The 21227-nt window shown below is 43.8% G+C and overlaps 1 protein-coding gene across 2 annotated transcripts in view; it reads left to right on the plus strand.

Moving 5' to 3' along the window:
- The window catches only part of COA1 (cytochrome c oxidase assembly factor 1), a 53474-nt gene that overhangs the window by 11515 nt on the left and 20732 nt on the right, over positions 1-21227 (plus strand). For both annotated transcript variants that reach the window (XM_082317368.1, XM_082317366.1), the window contains exon 2: positions 17819-18021. The gene's annotated coding sequence lies outside the window, so the exon portion shown is untranslated. The remainder of the gene's footprint in view (positions 1-17818; positions 18022-21227) is intronic.

Consider the following 21227-nt stretch of genomic DNA (forward strand, 5'->3'; position numbering starts at 1 on the left):
ACCTGAACTAAGGCAGGAGGTACGAGAACAGAACATAGCAGAGCACAACGTGGGGTTTTTTTGGTATGTGAATTTCTCAATAGAGCATGAAGAGCCTCACACATTTTGTGTGGCTCCCGGAAATTAAGTTAATACTTTTACTGTCTCTTCCACAAAAGCTGGTCTGAAGAAAATCTATTTCGTAGATTATTTCGCTAAAGGGGGCAGAAGACTTGCTGCATTTAATACTTTTTCCAGGCCTCCAGAGCTGCAGTGAAACCTGGACAGAGATAGCCTGGTTTGCTAAACTGGGGACACGCTGCTTCTGTCAGTAGAGATGTTAAGAAGCTTATTAAAGGACATGGCAGCTGAAAAGTGAATCTTTAATCCCTGTCAAATCCCTTAAGTTTATGATCAGTGTAAAGCAGTTCATGTAAAAAAGAAACTTTCACTCATCAATTCATGTGTGTTTCCAGATGAGATGTGATTACTTACATGGTGATAATCAGAACACATTTTACTTGTAATTTTCAGGATGAATTCTGGCTGCCTTAAAAAAAAACTCCCAAAAAAACAGCTCTCTTCCCCTACTGCTTGAAAACCATGTGAGTCATATTCATTGTCCACACTGGTATTTTAAGGAAGTGGCACGTAGGGTGTGGCAGGCTACATAGTATGCCACTGAACAGCGGGCCAAATCCTGATGCTGAGAGGCCGAAGTTGTGTTTAAAAGGTCAGAAACGACAAGAGCATGTAGTGCACCAAAGCTTGCCTGTTCTGACGGAGATACGAGTAAGGGGTTAACAGTCACGTGTCGATTTACAGGAAAACTTTTAATTTGGTTGCTCTTTTTTCTTTGCAAACCGCATGCTCATGCTGAATGTAAATATCTCATGCTGCAATGTGTAAGTCCATTTTAGGTTCCTTTTTCATACAAGTTTCGTTCCTATTAGTCTGTAAAAAGACTCTGTACCAAAAACCAGAACCAGCTATGAAGGATAATTTTTTTTTCCCCCAATTTCTGAAAAAAAGAACACTGCAGTAGGTCTGTCAGTCAGTAGATCAAAGGATGCATCTAGTGTACCTCGGTATGCTGTAACGTGAGCTATTTGTTCAGTAGTTAGCTCTAGTTAACTAACATGACTATTCATTCTAAAATAAGCACTCTGGCAGTGTTTGCTCCCAGGCAAATACTTGTTCTGCTACAGTTCTTTCTCAGCTCAGCTGCCTCTGATCCCCTTTGCAAGTGCCAAAGTTGTTAGCCTTTGTAGTCATGAGAGTTAATTACCGCTCATTTTGTTCACTTTTCTCCACGGCCAAAAGCTTTTATGTCCTTTACATGGTTCGGGAGTGGAAAGACTAGCCGGTGTTAAGGGACTGTTTCTTATGCAATATATGATTAATAGTTGCCAAGAAGTGGTCTGCCACATGCGTACTGGCAGGTTAGTGGCTGCGCAGCTGCACGGCTAATTACATAGCCGAGCTGGTTGAGTGCGGTGCGTAGACATAGGCTCCGGGTCCCAGCAGGAGATGGAGGTTAGGTACGCTGGGCCACCTGGGAAGTGGTGGCTAGATGTGGCGTCTGGGGACAGATGGGATGGATCTGCTGGGCATGGAGGCTGGACATGCGGAGAGTACAGCTACTAGCCGTGATACCGGGCAGTGAGTGAGGAGCAGAGGAAGAAGTTAATAGCAGGCTAAAGCAATTCATGTAGCAACCAGCTGCGCTCACCACGGCCCCTTGGTATTCGGCTGTACTCCCTTAGCTTTGGGAGTGGTTGTGGTAGTAGGAGAGGAGCATATATTATTGTTTAGCTTTCATATCAGTCCAAGAAAACTGGGTTTATCTCCCAGCCCAGAAGTGTTGTCCCCACCAAAGCGGATATTCAAACACAGTGCTCTTTAGAGGTTGTGGCCTGCAGTAGCAGGAAGCTCAGCAGAGACCACATACTTTTAGCATCTCTAATCTCTGGGGTTTTTTACTTTAGTTGTTTTTCCTTTTCAGCTAAATAAACCATAGCAAAAGGTCTTTCACTGTGTGCTAAGATATTCTCAAGTGCTCTTGTTTCCAAGGGTGACATTACTGGAGGCAGTGATGCAGTCTCAGAGCAAAGTTCATACGTGTCTGTCGCGAATCCTGATTTAAGATCCTGCCGACTACGCCAATTTGTTGTGAATGGGTGATTTAGAACACTTAAGGAATCACCAACAAAGGTATCAGCAAAAGTGGTTTTAATAAAACGTGCAACTTAACAAAGTTCAATGGCAAGGTTCATTCTATTAATTACTGCATGGAAGAATCATACAAAGGAAAATTGAGTTACATCAAGTTAGAATGATACATAGAGAGACCAAAGATGCAAAGAATCAGGGAGACCCTCCTATTGAGTCATGAAGTTCAAAGTAGACCCCCTTGCTTTCTAAACTCCTAACAGGAGCTTAGGTGCGGCTAGGTCCACTCTTAATCTCAGACTTGGTCAACGGCGTATATCTAATGGAGTGAGGATGACCCTCCCATTGAGTCATGAGGTTCAGAAAGGACCCCGTTGCTTTCTAAACTCCTTCCTCAGAGAGGAGTCTAGGTGCGGCTGGATCCAATCCTAGTCTCAGACTTGGTCAATGGTTTATGTCTAAGGGATTGTTCATGCAAAATTCCTTTAATGTTTCATTAGCATCAATTCAGCATGCAATCAAAAGTTACCAAGACAAAATCAAAGCTACCATACTACAAAGTTATGCACGATATCAGTCGCTTACCAAAGATCTGTTGTTGGTAAAGGTCTCTCTGCCTCAACGAGCAACCTTGACGGGCATCCCATCTCAAGGGGAGATCACTGCCATGCAGCCACGCTGCCTAGCAGGGAGAGCTCAAAGAAGACTCACTTAGGCTGTCATAGGATAAAGTGGTTGCCTTGTAGTCAAATTACATGTGATAGAAAAGGTATGCATGAGACTCCTCATACTCACAACTTTCTTTGTTCCTTCATAAATGAGTCTTGGAAAAGCCACTCGTTATTCAGGTGTTAATCGCATGATTGGTGTTCCAAGCTCGTATGCATTGATGCTCACTGTGTCGCTCTGCTCCTTTGTGGGTTTTCAGAGAACAGATTGAAACTAGAGGAGTTGACAGGCTGGCTACGGCTCAGGCCTTTACCTCTTCCGCAGCCTGCACCAAACTACCACCAGTTTGGTCAAGGGGTTGAGTGCATCTGCCACAGTGTCGCAGTTACAGATTTACTTCCCCTGCTGCTGACAGCTTGATTTGTGAAAGAAAAAAGGACAAAATAGCAAAACAAAACTTGACCTGCAGCCTGTGCAAGAGAGGAAATCACAGACTTGCTGTGCTACAGAGGAAGTGTCAAACACAAACATTTCAAAGGAGGAAAGCTTCTAGTCTTCATGTACAAGATAAAAATCCTTTTACAAGAATAAGTCACATAACTGTAACTATTTTTAAGCTTTAAAAGTTTCCTGTTTAATACCTGTGGGATAAGTCTGTGCAGCTAGCTGGAGGCCAATTTTAACCTTGGACCATTGAAGTCTATTGACCTGTGGTTTGGTACAGAGATGGCCATTGTTTTTTTTCCTGCTTTGAAATAAGGGGTATCTGGGAAACCTCTAGCAACCCCTCCAAAAAAAAAAAAAAAAAGAAATCATGACTGACTGCACTAGACCTGTTTTACTTAGCTGCCTAGTTTTGCAAAGTAGACAGATATTGAATATGTTGCTTAATTAAGCAGTTGTCAGACTTAGAAACTCACCATGATGTTTTTATACTGAATCTGGTAGATACTAAGAGGACATTAAGTGCACGTGTAATTCCAGAGCTGTTTCATTCTGGTTTGAGACTAAGCAGCAGCTGTGGAAAGAGAAGGCTGAACCGGGGTGTTCTGCTGTTGAACAAACAATTTTATTTCTAAAGCAAAGTCTCATGGCAATGCACTGCATGGCTTATGATTCATAAAGCCGGTTGAGTGCTGAAGGGAGCTGTGTCTCGATTTGTGGCTTATAAAAACAGGATTTTGTTAATAAATGCAGTCTTCAGAATTACAGCCCAGCACATTCTTAAAAGTGGAGTTCATGGCTTTGTCTTGAACAGTAGCCTCCTATGATTACTGCATACTGTGCTTTTATGATAGGTGAGAGCTTCCTCCTGGCCACTTAGTTATGTCACCATTAAATGGAGAAAAAGAATTGGGATGACCTGGTCTAAAAAGGGTAAAGCAAACAGCAGAGCACTGCCATTATTGAAACAAACTTGATTTGAGCGCCTTCTCTATTTAGTCTGAGTCATCGGTCCTCAAATATGTTTATTCTCTTCTTCCTCCTCTGTCTTTCCCTAAGCTGTATTACAAAGCAGTGCTTTGACTGGAAGCTGGGGTGCATTACAGGGGCACTCCTGAGAGCAGGCAGGGATGGAGACTGTGGGGAGGGACTGAGCCAAGGTACTGAGAAAGACCACCAGATCCCAGGTTGCCAGAGCTGCTTTGAGTCAAGTGTTGCTTCTTAAAGCAGGCTCTGGAAGGACCTCCCCAACCGTGGGTAAGCCATGTGTTAGTTTGGCAGCTCCCTTGGTGCCTGTTCCCTGTACTGCCGGTTCTACCTCCCATCCCTGGAGTTGCCTCTCTTGCTTCCTCCTGATGCAGGCTTTGGTCTTAGGGAGTCCCAGGCTGAGTGTTCTTCTCCCTGTCATCTCCCTGTCCTCAATGCTGGGAATTTCAGTTTTAAATGCAGACTCATGAGAGGAAAAAAGTATTCCCTGGTTATGAAATGGAATGAGTCAAACGTGCCTTTAAATTGCCGCATGTATTTCTGGCAAGAGGATCTGAGACCTGCAGATCAGAGCCAAGTGTGGCGAATAGTGACCATCCACAGAAACCAAACCAAATATGGCCACCCAAAGGGTTATATTTTAGAACTAAGTAGTACAGGTGAGCAGATGTATTTTGGTAAGGCTTAAGAGAGGCACAGAGGAACCGATTTTCCAGAAATACTAAACTAGGAAGCGTTGCTTAGTTGTTCACAGCGCACAATTTTTCCTGAAGTCAGCCAAATACACAGTTTTGGGGATGTACTTCTAGTAGATGTTGAGCTCAGGAATCTGCCTTTGCCAGTTTAATTCCCTTATCAGAACATGTCAAAATGTTTTCTTCTCTTAGCATGTCTGTATATGCATGTGTGTTTGTATATGTATCCATGTATGTGTATCCCATTATTAACAGTTAGCATTAACTGTAGGCATCAGGGATGAAATGGACTGTAAAATTTCCATGCCATCTGCCCAAACAGCAGACTGGCTTCAGAAAGAATACTCAGATGTTTATGAAAGCTAGACTGGATGATGAGGATGATGAAGTCTGTGTGTGAGGGAAAAAAATCATTCCTCAACTGGCAAATTTCTTTGAAAATGAGAAATTTCTGCTATCTAATATGCTGTCTTTCAAGAGCAGTATTCCAGTTTTCTGCTTTGTAAGAACTGTGTTAGAACAGCACGTAGATTGAGCAAAGCAAAGTTAATGGTATGACAAAATATTTTGATGTATTGTCCTAATTCAAGAGAGGATTTCTCACCCCGCCGTGGAAGAGAGCTGCTTGTCAGCATGGGCTGAGACTGCAGCGAGCCCAGTTTCAGTGGCAGCAGCTGTGTCGCTGGGTTTGCTCTTCCGCAAGAGCCACGGGGCAACAGCAGCACCAGGGGCAGCGTTCGGGTGGCAAATTTGTAGATGAAAGAATACAAATTTGATTACGGTATTGGTTATGCTGTTAGTCAAGTTCAGCCAATTGCATTTATGTTGAGCAACGCTCAGAGCCTGCTGGAGCCAGTGGGAGTTTTGCCATCAGGTTCCCTGGGGGGTAGGATTTTGCTCATTGTTTAAATTAGCCGTATCTTCACGGGAGCATATGGGAGCAAATGCAAAGGTTTTGAATTGAAGGAGCCAGTAAGCAGCTTTATGCATTTACTTTGTTACACAGGTAAAAGCTGAGACAGCAAAACCCATCTGCTAGACCTTCAACACATCTCTGTAAAATCCATGTTAAAGTCAGAGCATTCTTTTCTATTTTATTTATGGCCCTGGCTGCCTGAATGAGTGCATCTGGAGCTCAGATGCCTTATGCCCTTATTGTAAATGAGTTAACTTGAAAAACTGCACACGCTGTCAGATCTTTGCTGTGGAAATGCCAGGCTCTGTAGTTGAGGTGCTTTTGTGTGTGCGTATGTTTTTTATGTGAAAAGGCTGTTGAACTTTATGCATAAACACTGTTCTCTGTTTCTTTTTCTTTTTCCTCCCTCTTTTGTTACAGACTGTGGACTAGCATTGAGTATTCAGGGAAAGCTCCCCAGAGAGATTAGGGACATGGACAGATTTTAAACAGGGCCTTAATGCATGGACACGAAAGGACAAATGTTCTAGTGGGAATACTAATGCAAATGTCCAGCTTTTGGGTCAAAATGCATTAAACAGCTGCTTGCATGCTAAAGATGCTTTTAAAATCAATACAGACCGGAAATTATAAAATTCATAAATAGGGATCTTGCTATTTCCTCAGTGTAGTAGCCAAAGAGAGTAGAAGTACTTCACTGACCCCCTTTGTTACAAAGCATACAACACTGTCAAGTACCAGTGCTAGAGAGGACCATGTCTATACATACCTTTCTGCAGAGCTCAGAATCCCAGATCCTGCTGAAACTTCCTTCAGGCAGGAGTTGTCCGTGTCCTTCCCAGAGAGCTATGGGAACTGAGACTTAACAGCAGCAGGAATTAGATGCTTTGACGTGAGTAAACTGCTGTTATCATCAGTTACTCTGATTACACCGTTGTGGAAGATAGCTTATTGCTATTTTTAAGAAAGCTACATTAAAAGAAATCCAGTGAAGCCATTGCACAAACAAGCAGTAACAGTACATATATTTGGGCCAGCTATGCAGCAACTAAACTCAAGTGGAGTCCAACTGTAAAAACTGGCAACCTAGATGGGTCAGCATCTGAAACTCGGTTGCATAATAGCAACATGGCAATATCAAAGCTGCGGTGCGGCTTTAATCACCACACGGTTGGTATTTATCATCAAGCTATGTGCGTGTTAAATGAAGGCTTGACAGATTTAAAATAAACGTAACGAAAAAATATTTCAAGTATGTTATGTTTCTGAAATAAATATATTGCCCTACCATTGCTGTACGTTTGCCTTATGGGTCCTTCAGCCCGACTCCATGTCACTGCTGAGCCCCGGTCTCTTAAATGGAAACAAGTATCATTTGCAGTATCGAAGTGCAGCAGCGTCTGTACAACATTCAGATCATTTAAGTTCCCATCGTGGACCACATTTCATTACCTGTGCACTTCATATGACTCATTGCCTCTATTGCCACTGTCTCGTGTTATGGTAATCCCTAAAAAAGCTGGCACTAAATTGAGGCCCTTTGTTTTAGATGCTGCATGCTTGCAGCTGCAAGCATTTGACAGCTTCAAACTCCACATTTCTTTAGCTCCATCTTAATTTGGGGCAGAAGAACAAGTCTTGGGCGAGGAGCCCTGCAGTGCTGCGCTCTGCAGCCTGCAACTTCTCATTGCTGCCTGCCTTCTGCATCATCCCCGTAGCTCTTCCTTTTGGCTCCCTTTTGCTGCCTACCAATTCAGACATTTCTTTCCAACCTCACAGCTTTTCCTGGTCTGCCGCTCCTAATTGTGCTCTTTAAACCATTCCTTGGAGACGTCTTCTCTGCGCTAAGTTGTTCCCAAGCTTATTCTGCGAGGCAGATTTGAGGCTGTGTTGTGTGTGTGCATCCTGTTTGCCACTTGGTAGACAGTGGTTGGGTCCCACTCCGCAGCTATAAGAAATAGCTAGAACTGCAGCTGCTGTCCGCGGGAGATATAATTTTGGATTCTTTCAGAATGAGGTGGCCTCTCTAACCTTAGCCTTGCTCTCAGTAATGCCTGTGGTGTAACCACGCTCGACAGTTTGTGGTTTGGATGTTAAAGAGGACAATTCGCTTTGAGAACACGACTGCCGTTGACATAAATGGCAAGACTTCGCGAGGTCTGCGTTCACATATGGCCGTTAAAGCTAATCAGACAGCAGGAGCGCTCCGACCCCTCTCCGCAGGCTGAAATTAATACTCTGTGAGCCCCGGGGCCACTAGTGTTAACCAGGGTGCCCTTGCACGGCCCTGCTCCTCCTGGCCGAAAATGCACAGATGTCTCTTAAGACGAGTGCCACTGGTTTGTTTCTACTTCTCGCATGCTTGGCTGTTTCTCAGAGATGCTCGGGGAGGAGGAAATGCTAAAGGGAGGGAGCATTTCTCCGAGCTTGCAGTAGGTACTTTTCCGCAGGAGGCGGGATGCGCTGCGTAGCCGTCTTGGGTCCGGCTGCCGCCGCCCTGCTGGGGCCGCTCCCCCCTGAGTTACGTGCTACGTGATGATGGACTAGAAAGGGGGGGGGGAACCAAAAAAGCGGGACTGGGGAGTGAAATGAGGACACTTTCCTTAGTGTTCTTCCATCCCAAGGGGAAGGTGAATAACGCTTGCGCATGTGTCCAGAAGGTGGCACCGGCAGCCCGAGCCTGCCGGCAGCTCGCCCGGCCCTGCCGGCAGCTCGCCCGGCCCGGCCCGGCCCCAGCCAGGCGGGCACCGCCGCCCCGCCTGGACGCAGCCTCGCTAATCCGGGGGCTCAGACTCCTTAAAGGCTCTCAGCTCTTTAAGCCTGCAACCAAGCCTGCGCTCTCCTTGCCTGGCTCCAGGGCTCTGAGCCCACGGGTGACCGGCGTGGGGGTGACCAATAACATAGGTGTGTCTGGGATCTTGCGACTTGAAGAAGCAACTGAGCCTCGGGAGGAGCAAAAGCTTTAAGCAGCGGGATCTTTACCTCCTCGTTACAAACTTAGTTTTTTTGTTGAAGCGGGGAAAAGCCTGTCTGAAGACACCATTCAGGGTATTTTTTTAAAGGATGTCTTGCAGCAGCTGCTAGTGCTGTGTGGGCACTGCTGCTCTGTTAGCAGATGTGCGTACATTGGTGTGAGCAGTTCAGTTATCACACACGCTGGCAAGCGTTTCTCAGGTGACACAATTCTGAATACTAAAAGAGGAGACGGTGCTTTATCTTCTCCATTTTGGGGGAATTTCTGTGGCTGTGAAAGGTTGACCTGGAGCAGGTTTTTGGCAGTGTAACCCAAGGCTTTCAGCCAAAGTGTGGGCTGAGGAGACACCTTGATGCTGGAGAGCCCTCAGCTCAGCGCCCCTGGGCAGTGAAACCGTTTCGCTGCACAGGAGAGTGGATAAAATTTTCAAGCACGCTTGAGGAGCCAGACGAGTTAGGCTTTTATGCAAGAGTGATTCTGGTTTTTATGTTTCCTTTCTTGAGATGGAAGATAGCTTTCTTAATTTAGGCAATGGTTTTCCAACCTCAGAAACCACAGGGATCCATGCTGTGTTCTGAGGATATCCTGCTCTCCATGTTGGCCATTCTATCCCCATTTTCCCTTACTAGCATTATTGCTCTTGGTTACGAAAAAAATTTTTTCCCTCTTTTCTTCACCCCATCTCACCTCAGCAGGAGCCAAAAACAGGCTCCTGTGCCTGCCACGCAGAGCCAGCTGCTGCGGTGGGAAGGGGAAGGCAGGCACCAGGCCAGCTGCCGGCTGCGGTACCACTGCCAGTCCTCATCCTCCAGCCGTTGCCCTCCGCTCCCTCCGTGGCACCCGTTCAGTTGTGAACACTAGCAGGCAGGACAAGATACTTGAGGGAAAGCAGTGGGCTGTCTGCTGATCGTGTTGATCACTTTTGCAAAAAAACCTAACGAAACAACATCCAAAATAACCCCCAAACTCCCAAAGCTCTCTTCTGTGCTGGTTCTTAGGTGCTATTAGTTTGCATCTAGTGGCATGAAATAAACTCCTGATATCTGGGCACAGTGTGCGTTCTGCGTGCCTTTAGTTTAACAGTGTCCTGAAAGGACCCTTGGTCTTTATAGGTATACACTGAGCAGCTAAAAGTAACTGGTTTTAAAATACAGATAATTAAGTCCATTTAAATTTTATAAAGGTTATACCACTAAGGAGGAAACGTGTAGGTTGAAAATAAGGAGTAGAGGAGAAATTATTCCGAGTTGCGCAGTTGACTTTGTGCTGGAACAGCCTGCTTTTTCCCTGGTGCTTGTCTGCTGTTGATGACTCTTGGCGTTATGCGTATGCAGGAAGGCAGAACATGCAGCTGGACAAGAGGGCTGGCTGCATATGGAGAGAAGATTTTTGACCTTGCAGCAGCTTCAGATGTTCCTGTTCCTTCTTATTTCTGCCCGTGTCCTTGGTTTCTTACATAGTCCCCTTGCTAGACAATGTTAGGGGGCTGGGCCTCTCAGGTTTTTTCTTTTTTTTTATGTTACTGGTTTATACCACTTCTGACAGATTCTTTATCACCTGCTCCCTGCAAGGCAAACTGTAGGGCTGCTTCCCTTCTGTAGCAGCTGTGCTGGAGAACTGCTGATGAGGAACAAAATGGGAGCTACTGAGCAATCATTTGGAGACTGGCTATTAAAAAAAAAAAAAGCCAGCTAATTAGAGCTTAGAGGAAGAAGCAACACTTTGTGCAAAAACGCCAGAAGGTAGGCCCTCCAAATCCCATGCTCTCCCTGTAAATAGCTATAATTAACCCCACAGTATTCAATTTATTAATTACAATTTAATTAATATTTTCTGTCCTTGACAATCATCTTAGAGGCGGTCAGGAAAACATAGTGGCAGCAGCAGTGACATTCAAGAGGGCAGAGGCACAGGAGACTCCTCTCGGTCTCCCGGTCGTACCTGTGATAAAACAGAACTGAAACTGGTCACTGGATCACTGGCAAAGGAGGGGAGGGTGGGAGACAGTGCAAGCCCCAGTCTTCTCCTGCACACTTCCAGGCATCACCCTACAAGCGCAGCACCCACCTGGGTTATTTCAAAGTGTGAGAGGGAGGAATAGTGAGAAAATTAATGTTGTCATTGCTTATTTGACCACACCAACTGAGGGTTGCTGTACAGCACTGTGTTTCACTTGGTTTTGATGTTCTGCTTGGTGCTTTGTCTGAGTAGAGTGAGCTCAGCAGAGATATCTCTCCTGAAATTCATGGGCTCCATCAAAGTAGGACAGCTATTGCTCAAAAACACTCTGTCTGTACTAGTAGCTTGGCGCACTCCTGTTTTGCTCCAGGGATGGGTTTCCCAGTCATTCATACTACCTGTGGTCAGTATGTCAGACACCTGTCAGTGTCTGAGCTCTCTTCTGGAACAAATCCGTTGGTATCCCCAAGGGGAAACATGAGTGTTGTCAACCGTGTGGTTCACTCCAGGGTTTGCTTCAGACAGACAGGATAGATGTGGAAGACACCAAATGTATTTCCTTCAACAAGGACAGTGCTTCAGCATTATTCCAGGTTAGGCAATACCATAATTTGTGCCCTCACCCATCCTTTTCCTAGAGCACGCGACAATTTTTTCTGGCATCGTAATGTTTTTGACGCAGCACTGCTCTGCTGGCCTGCAGCGTGCACCTGATAGTATTCACCATACTTTGAACTGAAAAAAACCCCACCAAGCCCATGCACAGAAAATAACGACTGTTAGCTACCCGGTCACGAGAGGAGACGTGAGCTGAGCACTATGCAGCATAGCTACAGCCAGCCCACTCAGCAGGCAGCAAACCCTTAACAGTGTGGTCATGAGCCATCTGCAAAAACTGGCCTGTGGGCAAGGGTCTGCACTACTGGCCTGGTGAGAATGGCCATGAGGTAAAGAAGGTCTTTAATTCCCCATTTAACAGAAGGGTGCAGACTGACTAAGCAAGAGAACATACTTGGAGTGTTGAAACCAGATCTCCCAGGCCATGGGGAAAAAGCTTTCAGTACAGAACTGTTAGATAGAAGCAAGCGGGGAGAGGAGATGGGACACAAGCACTATCATCACCACCATCTCCTTGTCTTCTCTCCGCTCCTCTGGATGAAACACGATGGGTTAGGCAGGTTTTCAATACACCTAGTGGATCAGGCCCTTCTGGTAGTGAAGTTTCTCAATCCTAGGGAGGCAGACACCAAGCTGTTCAGTGCTATGAGGTCAGAAGTGCTTCTGAGCACACCCAGAAGCAGAACGGGAGGTTCCTGGTGAACGTCAGCATTAGAAAAGATGAGTGTCACCATTTGGAGTCTCTTTGGCCTTCGGGCTTTGGTGCATAACTGCAACTTTAGGACCATCACAGACCCTACCTTTACGGTTTCTCCCTATGGTCACACAAGAAACCAGCCTCAGGCCCACCAGACCGTGAGTTACATCTCCCATCAGTTGTGTGCTCCCAGGCATGTCCAACACTGAGGGACGATGGGGGGCTAGAATGAACAAGTTCTCTACCCTTGTGGGAAAAGAAGAGCCTCTGATGCCCTGCAAAGGTGCTCGTGCAGGGCTGTCTCCAGTCTGCCAGCAGCAAGGCCAGAAGGGCGGAGATGAAGGTGCCGTTGCTACTGTAATCATTCTGTTGGCTTCAGGCTGGGACACCCAATAAGGCAACGTTGAGTCACAGCAGCATTTAATTTTGGGTTGCCACATGTGATGAAACAGGCCCGATCCGTCGTTATACTGTCGGTAATTCCAGGTAGATTTCAGTAGAACTGAGGGAGATGGAGATAGATGCTGAGGATCACTGCAGCTTTCGTCCCAAAATGAGCAGAGTGACTGTCCAACAAATATTCCAACTATTGCGTGACTTTGTGTGCATCATTTAGCCTTTTCTTACTTCCTTTCTTTCTTCCAATCTAGCAAATTATTTTAACTGAATTTTTAGAAATGTACTTCCCGCACCTCTTCAAAATTCAGCAGCTTCTCTGACTTTTACAAAAAGAAGAGCGGGGGGAAAAAAACAAAACCCAGGCAACTCACTGCTAAGTTTTGAATTTGACACTCAGAACAACAAATACATCCAAACGATTTTTGCTTTATTGTTAGTCATTTGTCCTAACCTGCAGTTAAAAGGCTCAGCGTTTATTCTCATCTCTTTCTGAAACTACATTTTCCACTTCCTAGGCCCTGGCCTCAGGCAGTGGATTTTTGAAGCAATCATGCCTTGATAATTAATGTTTAAAGATGAATGTTGCAACTTTTAACACAGTGTGTCATTGAGTAAACATCCAGCAATGCCTGGTACCAAAAAAAGAATACAAAAAATACAAGGCTTTTACTGGAAGCTGCAGATTTTGTGGACTTTATCCTTAGAGCTCCCAGCTGCAGTACATTTGATTACCCCTTTCTCTATGCTTGTGGATGGGGGAGACTGCCATGCTTAAAAAAACCAGAAGAAAATAAATACCACATCAAATCTGTCAGTTCTTTGTGCCACTGACTCATCACCCCAGAAAGCTTGCTGGGACTGATGAGCTCATACAGAGAGGGAGGAGACAAATCTTTGACAAATGATCTGTAGTTGTAACATGACCAGTGCCATTTTGGATTTTTGCAAAAGGGCAGGAGGACAAGGACAAGTGGGAGGAGAGGAAGAGGTAAAAATGGAAGATGGAGGGGCAAAGTCTGGTCAGAAGTTCCTTTTCTATTTCATGTCCCTTTGTTTGTCCGGAGTCTGCCTTTTCTCTGTAGAAGCCACAGTGTCCAGTCTGTTACTAACCCGGCTGGTTTTACGTGGGATAGCAGCCCATCCTATGCGGGGCTTCTGTATGTGGCACCAAGTGCTCCTTAGTAGCATTATCTGAATCTCTCATTGCAGCATTTTTTGGTGCTTTAGAAATTAAGTTACTGTCTCATCCCTTTCTCACAGAAATCTGTAGCAACTGAAAAGGCAAGTGGGAAAATCAGCAACTTCAGCATTTCAGGAAGGGGAAAGGGCAGTCTGGATTGAAACTGCCTCCTTACTTTAGGCATCTGACTTGGGCATTTCAACCCTGATTCAGACCTTTTGGAAGACACACCTCATGCCTAACATTTCCCAATAGGTTGGCACAAGGCAGCTGCCTCTTCACCTGAGACTCCTAAAACAGGAAAAGTGGGAAAGTACTCACATGGTCTTGTGAGTGGTTTCTGTCAAAAGGGGCAGGGGAGTCACACTGTACCATGGGAGCGGTCTGGCCATGCCAAGGACCCCATACTGCATCCACTTGTTTGGTACCTCCCCTTCTCATCTGATCTCTTAGTGCTGTTTCTCATACACTGAAGCCTTTCCTGGTCTGGCAGAGGCCAGTGACAAAATCCTAAACAGATCAACTGGAACAAGAACAGAATACTACTTGGGGCTAGTTTTCCTTTTTTGTTTGTTTGTTTGGTTTTTTTTTTCCCCCCTCTTCTTTTCTGCCTTCCAGAAAAGAGAAGGAAATTTCCAATCCAACACACAACTGGCAGGTCGGCAAACCAAGTTCGGAGAAGTGCTTTGGGCTTTGTTACTCTTTGATGTTCTTTCTGCTCAGAAGAAACCAAAACCCGAAGAGCTCCATGTGTCTGATTCTGCAATTAAGTGTGAAAATGGAACCTCCCAAATAATCTTGCCTTTCTGGAAGTGAAGTTCAGGCTCTAAGAAAGATTAGTAAGAGAAACATTCAGCACTAGTCATGCTCATTTGGTAACAGGCAAGTTTCTGCCTGTGCTCACTTCTAGTGTTCATTATGAATGTGTATTAGTGACTTCCTAAGCAGTAATCCCAGCTGAATAGTAAATGAAGTATTGCCTTCTGCTTTAATAATTTCCTGTTCTTTTAGCATTGTTTATATACCATCGACAGCATGCTGATACATTAACTGGGTACCCAGTGCTTAGCTATTTTATTATCCATTGCTTTAGTTATCTACCCAGATCGCTGATCCTAAAAGGATTAAGCTAATTTTTAGATCATTTTTGTGTTGAAGCACAGTGGTTTTGAATTTTTTTTTTTTTTTGGCTCCTTTAAAAGTTTTCCAGTAAAGATGAGGACCTATTTGTTCTAAATTTAAGCCTGCTCAAAATAGCTTGCTTGTGTTTTTTCTGTTGATTTTTCACAGATCCCTTAAAAAACAGAGGTCCAGAGAGCAATACCCCAGGGTACAGGGTCCTTCAGTTATACTTCATGTTAAACATGACACAGATCGTTCAGCATTTTGCTAAATTGAAGCATTACCAAGTCCCATAGAATGGAAAATGTTTTGGGAGTAAAAGCAGTGTGTTTTTCAAGAAATGCTTAATCCTAAACAGATCATTCAAATGTAAATAAGTGTAATAAAAACTCTACTACAGTAATGAAAAGATTTTGTTCAACCTCAGTGGGCTCCCAAACAGGCGGAGATGATATGCTTGCCCTTGCTAACAGCGTTCATTTAGCTGTGTTTCCTTTCCTAGACTGGGAATTAGATTTCCTTCTCCATTGTTTGCATAGAAAGACTCAAACTACTCAAGAAGGTCATGTGGGAGCCACTGTTCAGAAGAAGGAGATGCATTTGAATAGAAGATACCTCCCAACTTCATGTTCAGCTATTTAGCTTTAGTCAAAATAAGCATCCTTACCATGCTTTCGAGCTGATGCCCTACAACGGACCGTACCGGTCTACTACACACGCTGCCTTGCTGCAATGAGGGACTGTAAAAGAGCCCCCATAAACAAACAGAAAGAAGCCGTCCCATGTGCCAGCTCGCACACGTGTGCGCATGTGTTTGCACTGGTGAGCATGTATATTAAGCCATCCAAGTTTATACACCTGAGGTTGGAAATGTTTATCTTTTTTTTCCCTAAGCTCCATTCCCAGCTCATTCCAAATCCTGTCCCCAGACTTAACATACTTTGTTCTTACATTGCCTACTTTGAAGTCTAAGGACCTGAATTAGGCAGGCTCCCAGCACCTTCATTTGTCTCTGGACCAGACTTCAATTGGTACATTTTATCTAGAGGACTTTTTGAAAGACATATGACTGTTGACTTCCAAGGCCATTTCATAAGGACCGGGACTCATAAAGAAGCAAGCAGAGACACAGAGCAATTTGATCAGGGGCACAGTCACCTAAGTATCAGGGATGAGGGTAAAATTTAGGGATCTGGCTTTCTACTTGTCCCAGAGCATAATTTGCTGTCTTTGTTTTGCTTTGTCTTTTGCTCTTTCTCCTCCTTACTTCTTCACCGTTAGAATTAAAATGGCCAAGGTAATTTATGCTCCAAATTCCTTTTCTTGTTCTGCAACCAGCAATGCATGCTGTAGGTTTTTCTAAAGGAAAACCTTTCTCTAAAGATGCCACACGCTACAGTTTTCTCTCTAGGAGCATGAGATAGGGAGAAAAAAAGCTCCATTAGTGACCCTTTTGCTATGTAACCTTTCCTTAAAATGCCAGCAACTGAGCTTACACAGAGAGAACAACAAATATTGAAAGAGGAATGTGAAGGACATTATGAAAGAAGAAAGCAAGAAAAGGGATCTGCTCAGACAAGTTTCTCAGGAAAGGTGATGTAATATGTACTGTAGAAAATCCTAGCAGTTGACATAACTTACTCTCTTTCTAAGTAGCTGTGGCTGCCAGCAGGCTGGGAGAAACAAAACGTACAGCTGGGAATACAGCTGAGCAGACTGTTTTGTCCAAGAGAAATATAGTAGGTGTAAAACTTGTTTTCAAAAGATGTCATTGAAGTTTAATTGAAAAGTGTCCTGTTAATTAAGGCTGAGCGACCAATGAATGAAAGTCTCATTTCTGTTGGGGCTGTTCATGGTGATACTGTAACATTAACTCCTGCATGCTGGGAGTACTCAAGAGGCTGCTGTCGGGATGCCATGGTATGCAGTTCTGTTACAAGCACGCTGCCCCATTCCTAGAGTTTAGCAAATGTTTAACAAGCTTTTTAACACCTGTCTTGAAAATTGTATTGACTGACTTGCACATATTTCAGCCTGGTTTCCTACAGAAATGACTGGTCTCAGCATGTGTTGTGCATGTGTCCGCATCCGTGTATATACAGTTTGGGAACCTCCCTTCCTGTTATAACAGACCTGACAGAGAGGCACAGGGTCTTTGAGATATTGAAGATACTAGAATTTTGTGGAAGCAGGTGGCGGGATACTGAGGAGGGTCTGGATCTTCTCTGCAGGGGAGAGGCTGCAGGGAACTGTGCTCTCAGTTGGCCTTGGAGACTCCAGGAGGCCCAAACCTGGACGATCCCAGGTTTTCTTATTCCACTTCTCATAGAGCTTGCTAGTTTAAAGATCTTGGCTGCAGCCTGAAATGTTTCCTCTTTAAAAACACTAGCTCCTCTACTTTGTTCCTCCTGGTACATGTACAGAATAAAATGCTGCATGTACAGAGACTGGTAAGTACAAAGTGCCATTAGAAGAATGAATGTATCCATTTTCAGGTAGGCTAGTTCATAAAAATTGGATAAACTGGTAAACAAAAGTCCCAGCACATGGACTATTGTGGATTTATTCGTTATTACCAACAGAGGAGGAGCTGTACAGGAGGAATGTCCATTATGAAAATTATATTTAGTTGTGGGACAGAAACACATGGTCTGTTACCTGCTTTTTACAAATACTGCTAGCACTGTTCACACAGCCAGCAGGCATGGTTTCCTGCAAAAGAATGTGTGGTTATTTTCATAATGTTTTTGTGAATAAGGCCAGACAAAGCTGCAGGAGATCCCTAATGTTTTTGATGGGACTACTATCATGTCAAAATGTCATGTGCTAACTTCTTGCCTTACTGTAAATTGGTTATAAGGAAAACACAGGCAGTAGGACTGACAGTACTAGATGTTGTCTTGGAGTGGGAGGTCAAAGGACCCTGTTGAATCCTTAGGAATGTGTGAATATTCTTCCTCTGCCTCTGCTACATACCCACTCCTTTGCATTTTCTCTTTTGTTCTAGGTGGAGTCTGGATAAGAGCTGTCAGGAGAGCTTTTTAGCTGGATTGAGGCTACCAAGTGATAGCGATCTTGAACAACCGTTTTAGAGGAGTGGCACCAAAAAGCCTGCTGTTATGCAAAGTGCTTCACAGGACAAATAACACTCCCTGCTTCCTCAGCTGCCTAAAAATCAAACCATAGATATTGAGCTTCAATCTGAATACGGTAAGTCAGGCCTCAGAAGCCTGCGTCCATTGCATGATTGAATTTAAAATAATTGCAGATATCAGCCTATCATACAACTGTTTTAAACCAAGCCGGGGAAAAATCACTAGAGCACAATGCTGTGTAGCTGACACTCGTATTTCCAGATCTCTCCCTGTTGTACTAGAACTACAGTAAATGGGATCTTGTTAGTACACCCTAGTGCTGTGCTGGCGTTGGGTTGTATTTCAAGACCTCTCTCACCTAAAGCATTGCTGAGGCCAGAAAACTGCAGTGGATCACTGGAAAAGCCCTGCCTACTGCCAACAACAGTCTTGCTTCTTGGCCATGACAAAAGCTCAAGATTTCTTTGTGCAACTTCAGTTTACTTCCTAAACTGGAAAGTGCAGAAGACATCTCCTAAGCTGGCCAGTTACTTAACCAAATAAAGTGGCAGTCTACCTTTTTTACTAGGGTAGAAAAACAAGGATCAGAAAACGATGTTACCGATCAAAGTGACAACTCTCTATCCCTAAAGATTCAGTATCCCTAAAAAGACAGTAACCCTTCAAAAAAACCCTTTCTATCCAGGATACAGTATCCCTACAGTATCCCTTAAGGTTACTGTATCCCTAAAGATACAGCAACCTTTCAAAAAGCTCATCTTGGGTTTTCCTTGCAATTTGCTGGGCTCCATTTAAGACAAAGTTTCCCCCAACTAAAACCTCGGTGGCTAGAGAGATGGGGGAGGAAGGGCAGTGTAACTGGCTGCTCTCCTTTTGCATAGAGATGAAAACCAGCTGGTTGGTCCAGTTGGCCTTTAGGCCAGCATTTGATAAAACTTTGTTCCTTTGCTGTTCCCACTAAATCCTTTCTGGTGTCACACTCACATATGCAGCCCTTTCCCATTCCCACATAACCCCCATGCATACTCTTGCTTCTTTATAAAAGTCCATTTGTGTCTTGAAAAGCTCGTATCAGAAACAAAGCTATTTAAATCTCTTGTGATTTCTTATGTTTGTTCTTTTGGTGTCTGAGCACAGTTGCTAAAAGTCTGAGAATTGTTGCTGACAACGTGATGGGGCTGCAGCTTTAGGTGCTGCAAACAGCCCCACTCTCCATGTTAAAAATCAACCACTTTTTTGGTTTAAAGCATGAACAGTCCATCAAAAAGCTACATGAAATCCATTTTCTAGGTGATGGAATGTATGCCTGCCTGGTTTGCTTCCTATTAGGTTATTAACACTTACTGCATCTGTAACTGATGGTTATTGAAGGAAGGACTTAGCTTTCTACCAGAACCCTGGGATTAATTAAAACATCGCCATTAACGTTTACTGAGAAAGTTGTTACTTTCACCAATAAACTGGCTTAGACTCAGTCTCATGAAGCAAAAATGGCACATACTGAATCATAGTTAACAAGCGGATTTGGGGAAAAACACAGAGGAGTGCAGCTTGTTGCATAAGTTAAAAATGATTGTTTGCTTTCTTCTTACTTTCCCCACCAGTACTGGATATTACATATGCTAACTAGTATTCATCTCTCAGCAAGGCATCCAGACCTTGTAGGGCCAGTTCTTTCTTCCAGTAAGACCTTTGCATCATAAAACGGCCCAGACAAAACATCCCCAGGGGAAGATCCCATGCTTATAGGAACTTCCAAGCCAGGGTATAGCACCATTTGCTTGCCTAGCTGCTTGTCTTGGGTGGAGGAGAATGGCTTGTTAGAAAGGAATGGCCAACACAAATGGAGAAGAACAAATAAGACACTTGAGGGTGTGTCTAATAGATTCGAGTATCGAGGTCAGGAAAGGAGGAAATTTTGTTCCTCTTCTGTGCCAGCCTTGGTCAGAGGAGCAGATCTGGTAAATTTTAGCTCTGTATGTCTGTCAGCCAATTCTGCTATCTTATTGTTTGTACATACACACAGTAAACTAGCAAATTCTATCTTCTCTGGTACCAAGTTGTACCTCATTTAAAGTGATTGGATTTACACTGAAGAAGTGTCACATGAGGAGAGTAACGTTTGGAGATTATGCGTCCTCATTACTAATGTTATAAAGGTTAAAAAAAAAAATACCACAAGCCATTTCACAGTGCATTTACAGAGAGAATGATAAGAACAGTGAATAGTACGTTTTATTCCAAATGTTTCATTTAACAAAGATTAAATACACATCTAAACACTGTCACTTTGAGGTACATTCCTGATCTGGCTTTGCTCTTGCTTACAGTGGTATAAATCAAGAACTACTCTACTGAAGTCAGGAAAGTCATTACCCTGTATTAAACTCAAAAGAGAGTGAGTCTTGCTTTTTACCTCTACAGCAAATCCCATTCAATTCAGTACAAATAGAGCAGTACATTTAAGTGCACTGCGAGAACAGAGCCAATCAGTAAATCTGTGCCCTAAATTCAGTACAGAGTTCTTGAGCTGAATTTCCATCTGAGTACTCTTGAACACTGCAGCACTAAATCTCCTTTTCCTGCAGTGTAGTCTAGTTTCTTTTCCCCAGAAAGAATTATATTTTCCTTTTTGTAAACAGAGGCCACATGAAACACATGGTTCTCTTCTGAGTAAAAACCTCAAAGACCGTAGCTTATATATATATTAAAAAACCAACAACCCACAAACTTCTGTTTTGAAGCTAAATGCAGTTTTTGAGTCTATCAGCATTTTTTATTCCATACCAGTTTTCTGCATAGCGGAAAATATACACCCTTAGAGGATAACAACTATGATCAGTCGTTAAAAAGCAAATTATCTAGGAAAGTAATTTTTTCCCATTATGAAAGTGGCTTGTCATATATTAGTGAAATGAATTAGTCACATAGCACACCTTTCACAACCTCAAAAGAATTAGATTATGGCCCATACGTTCCCACGTGTAACAGGAGCAGCTCTCCTCTTTGTGCATACACCACTATCACTCCACAGTTTCTGATTATGTTTTATTCATATGTAATCATAAATCACTCACAAATCAGTCCAAAGCCTAAAACTAACCAAACCAGTTCATATTTCTGGCATGAGCTATTCTATTTGAACATCTTTCCAGATTAAAACATTTCTTGTTGTGATATGGAAAGATTCCAGGTACGTGGTGTTCAATGGGAAAAGGTGACAGCGTGACATTTAGGAGAGGTATGCATGGGGAGGGAAGGAGAAGCAACAGGGAAAGAAAGGCACATTTGCTTTTGATCCACTCAGTAGAAGAAAGTCAA

Source organism: Platalea leucorodia, assembly GCF_965183815.1.
Source record: "Platalea leucorodia genome assembly, chromosome: 1".
Classification (NCBI taxonomy): domain Eukaryota; kingdom Metazoa; phylum Chordata; class Aves; order Pelecaniformes; family Threskiornithidae; genus Platalea; species Platalea leucorodia.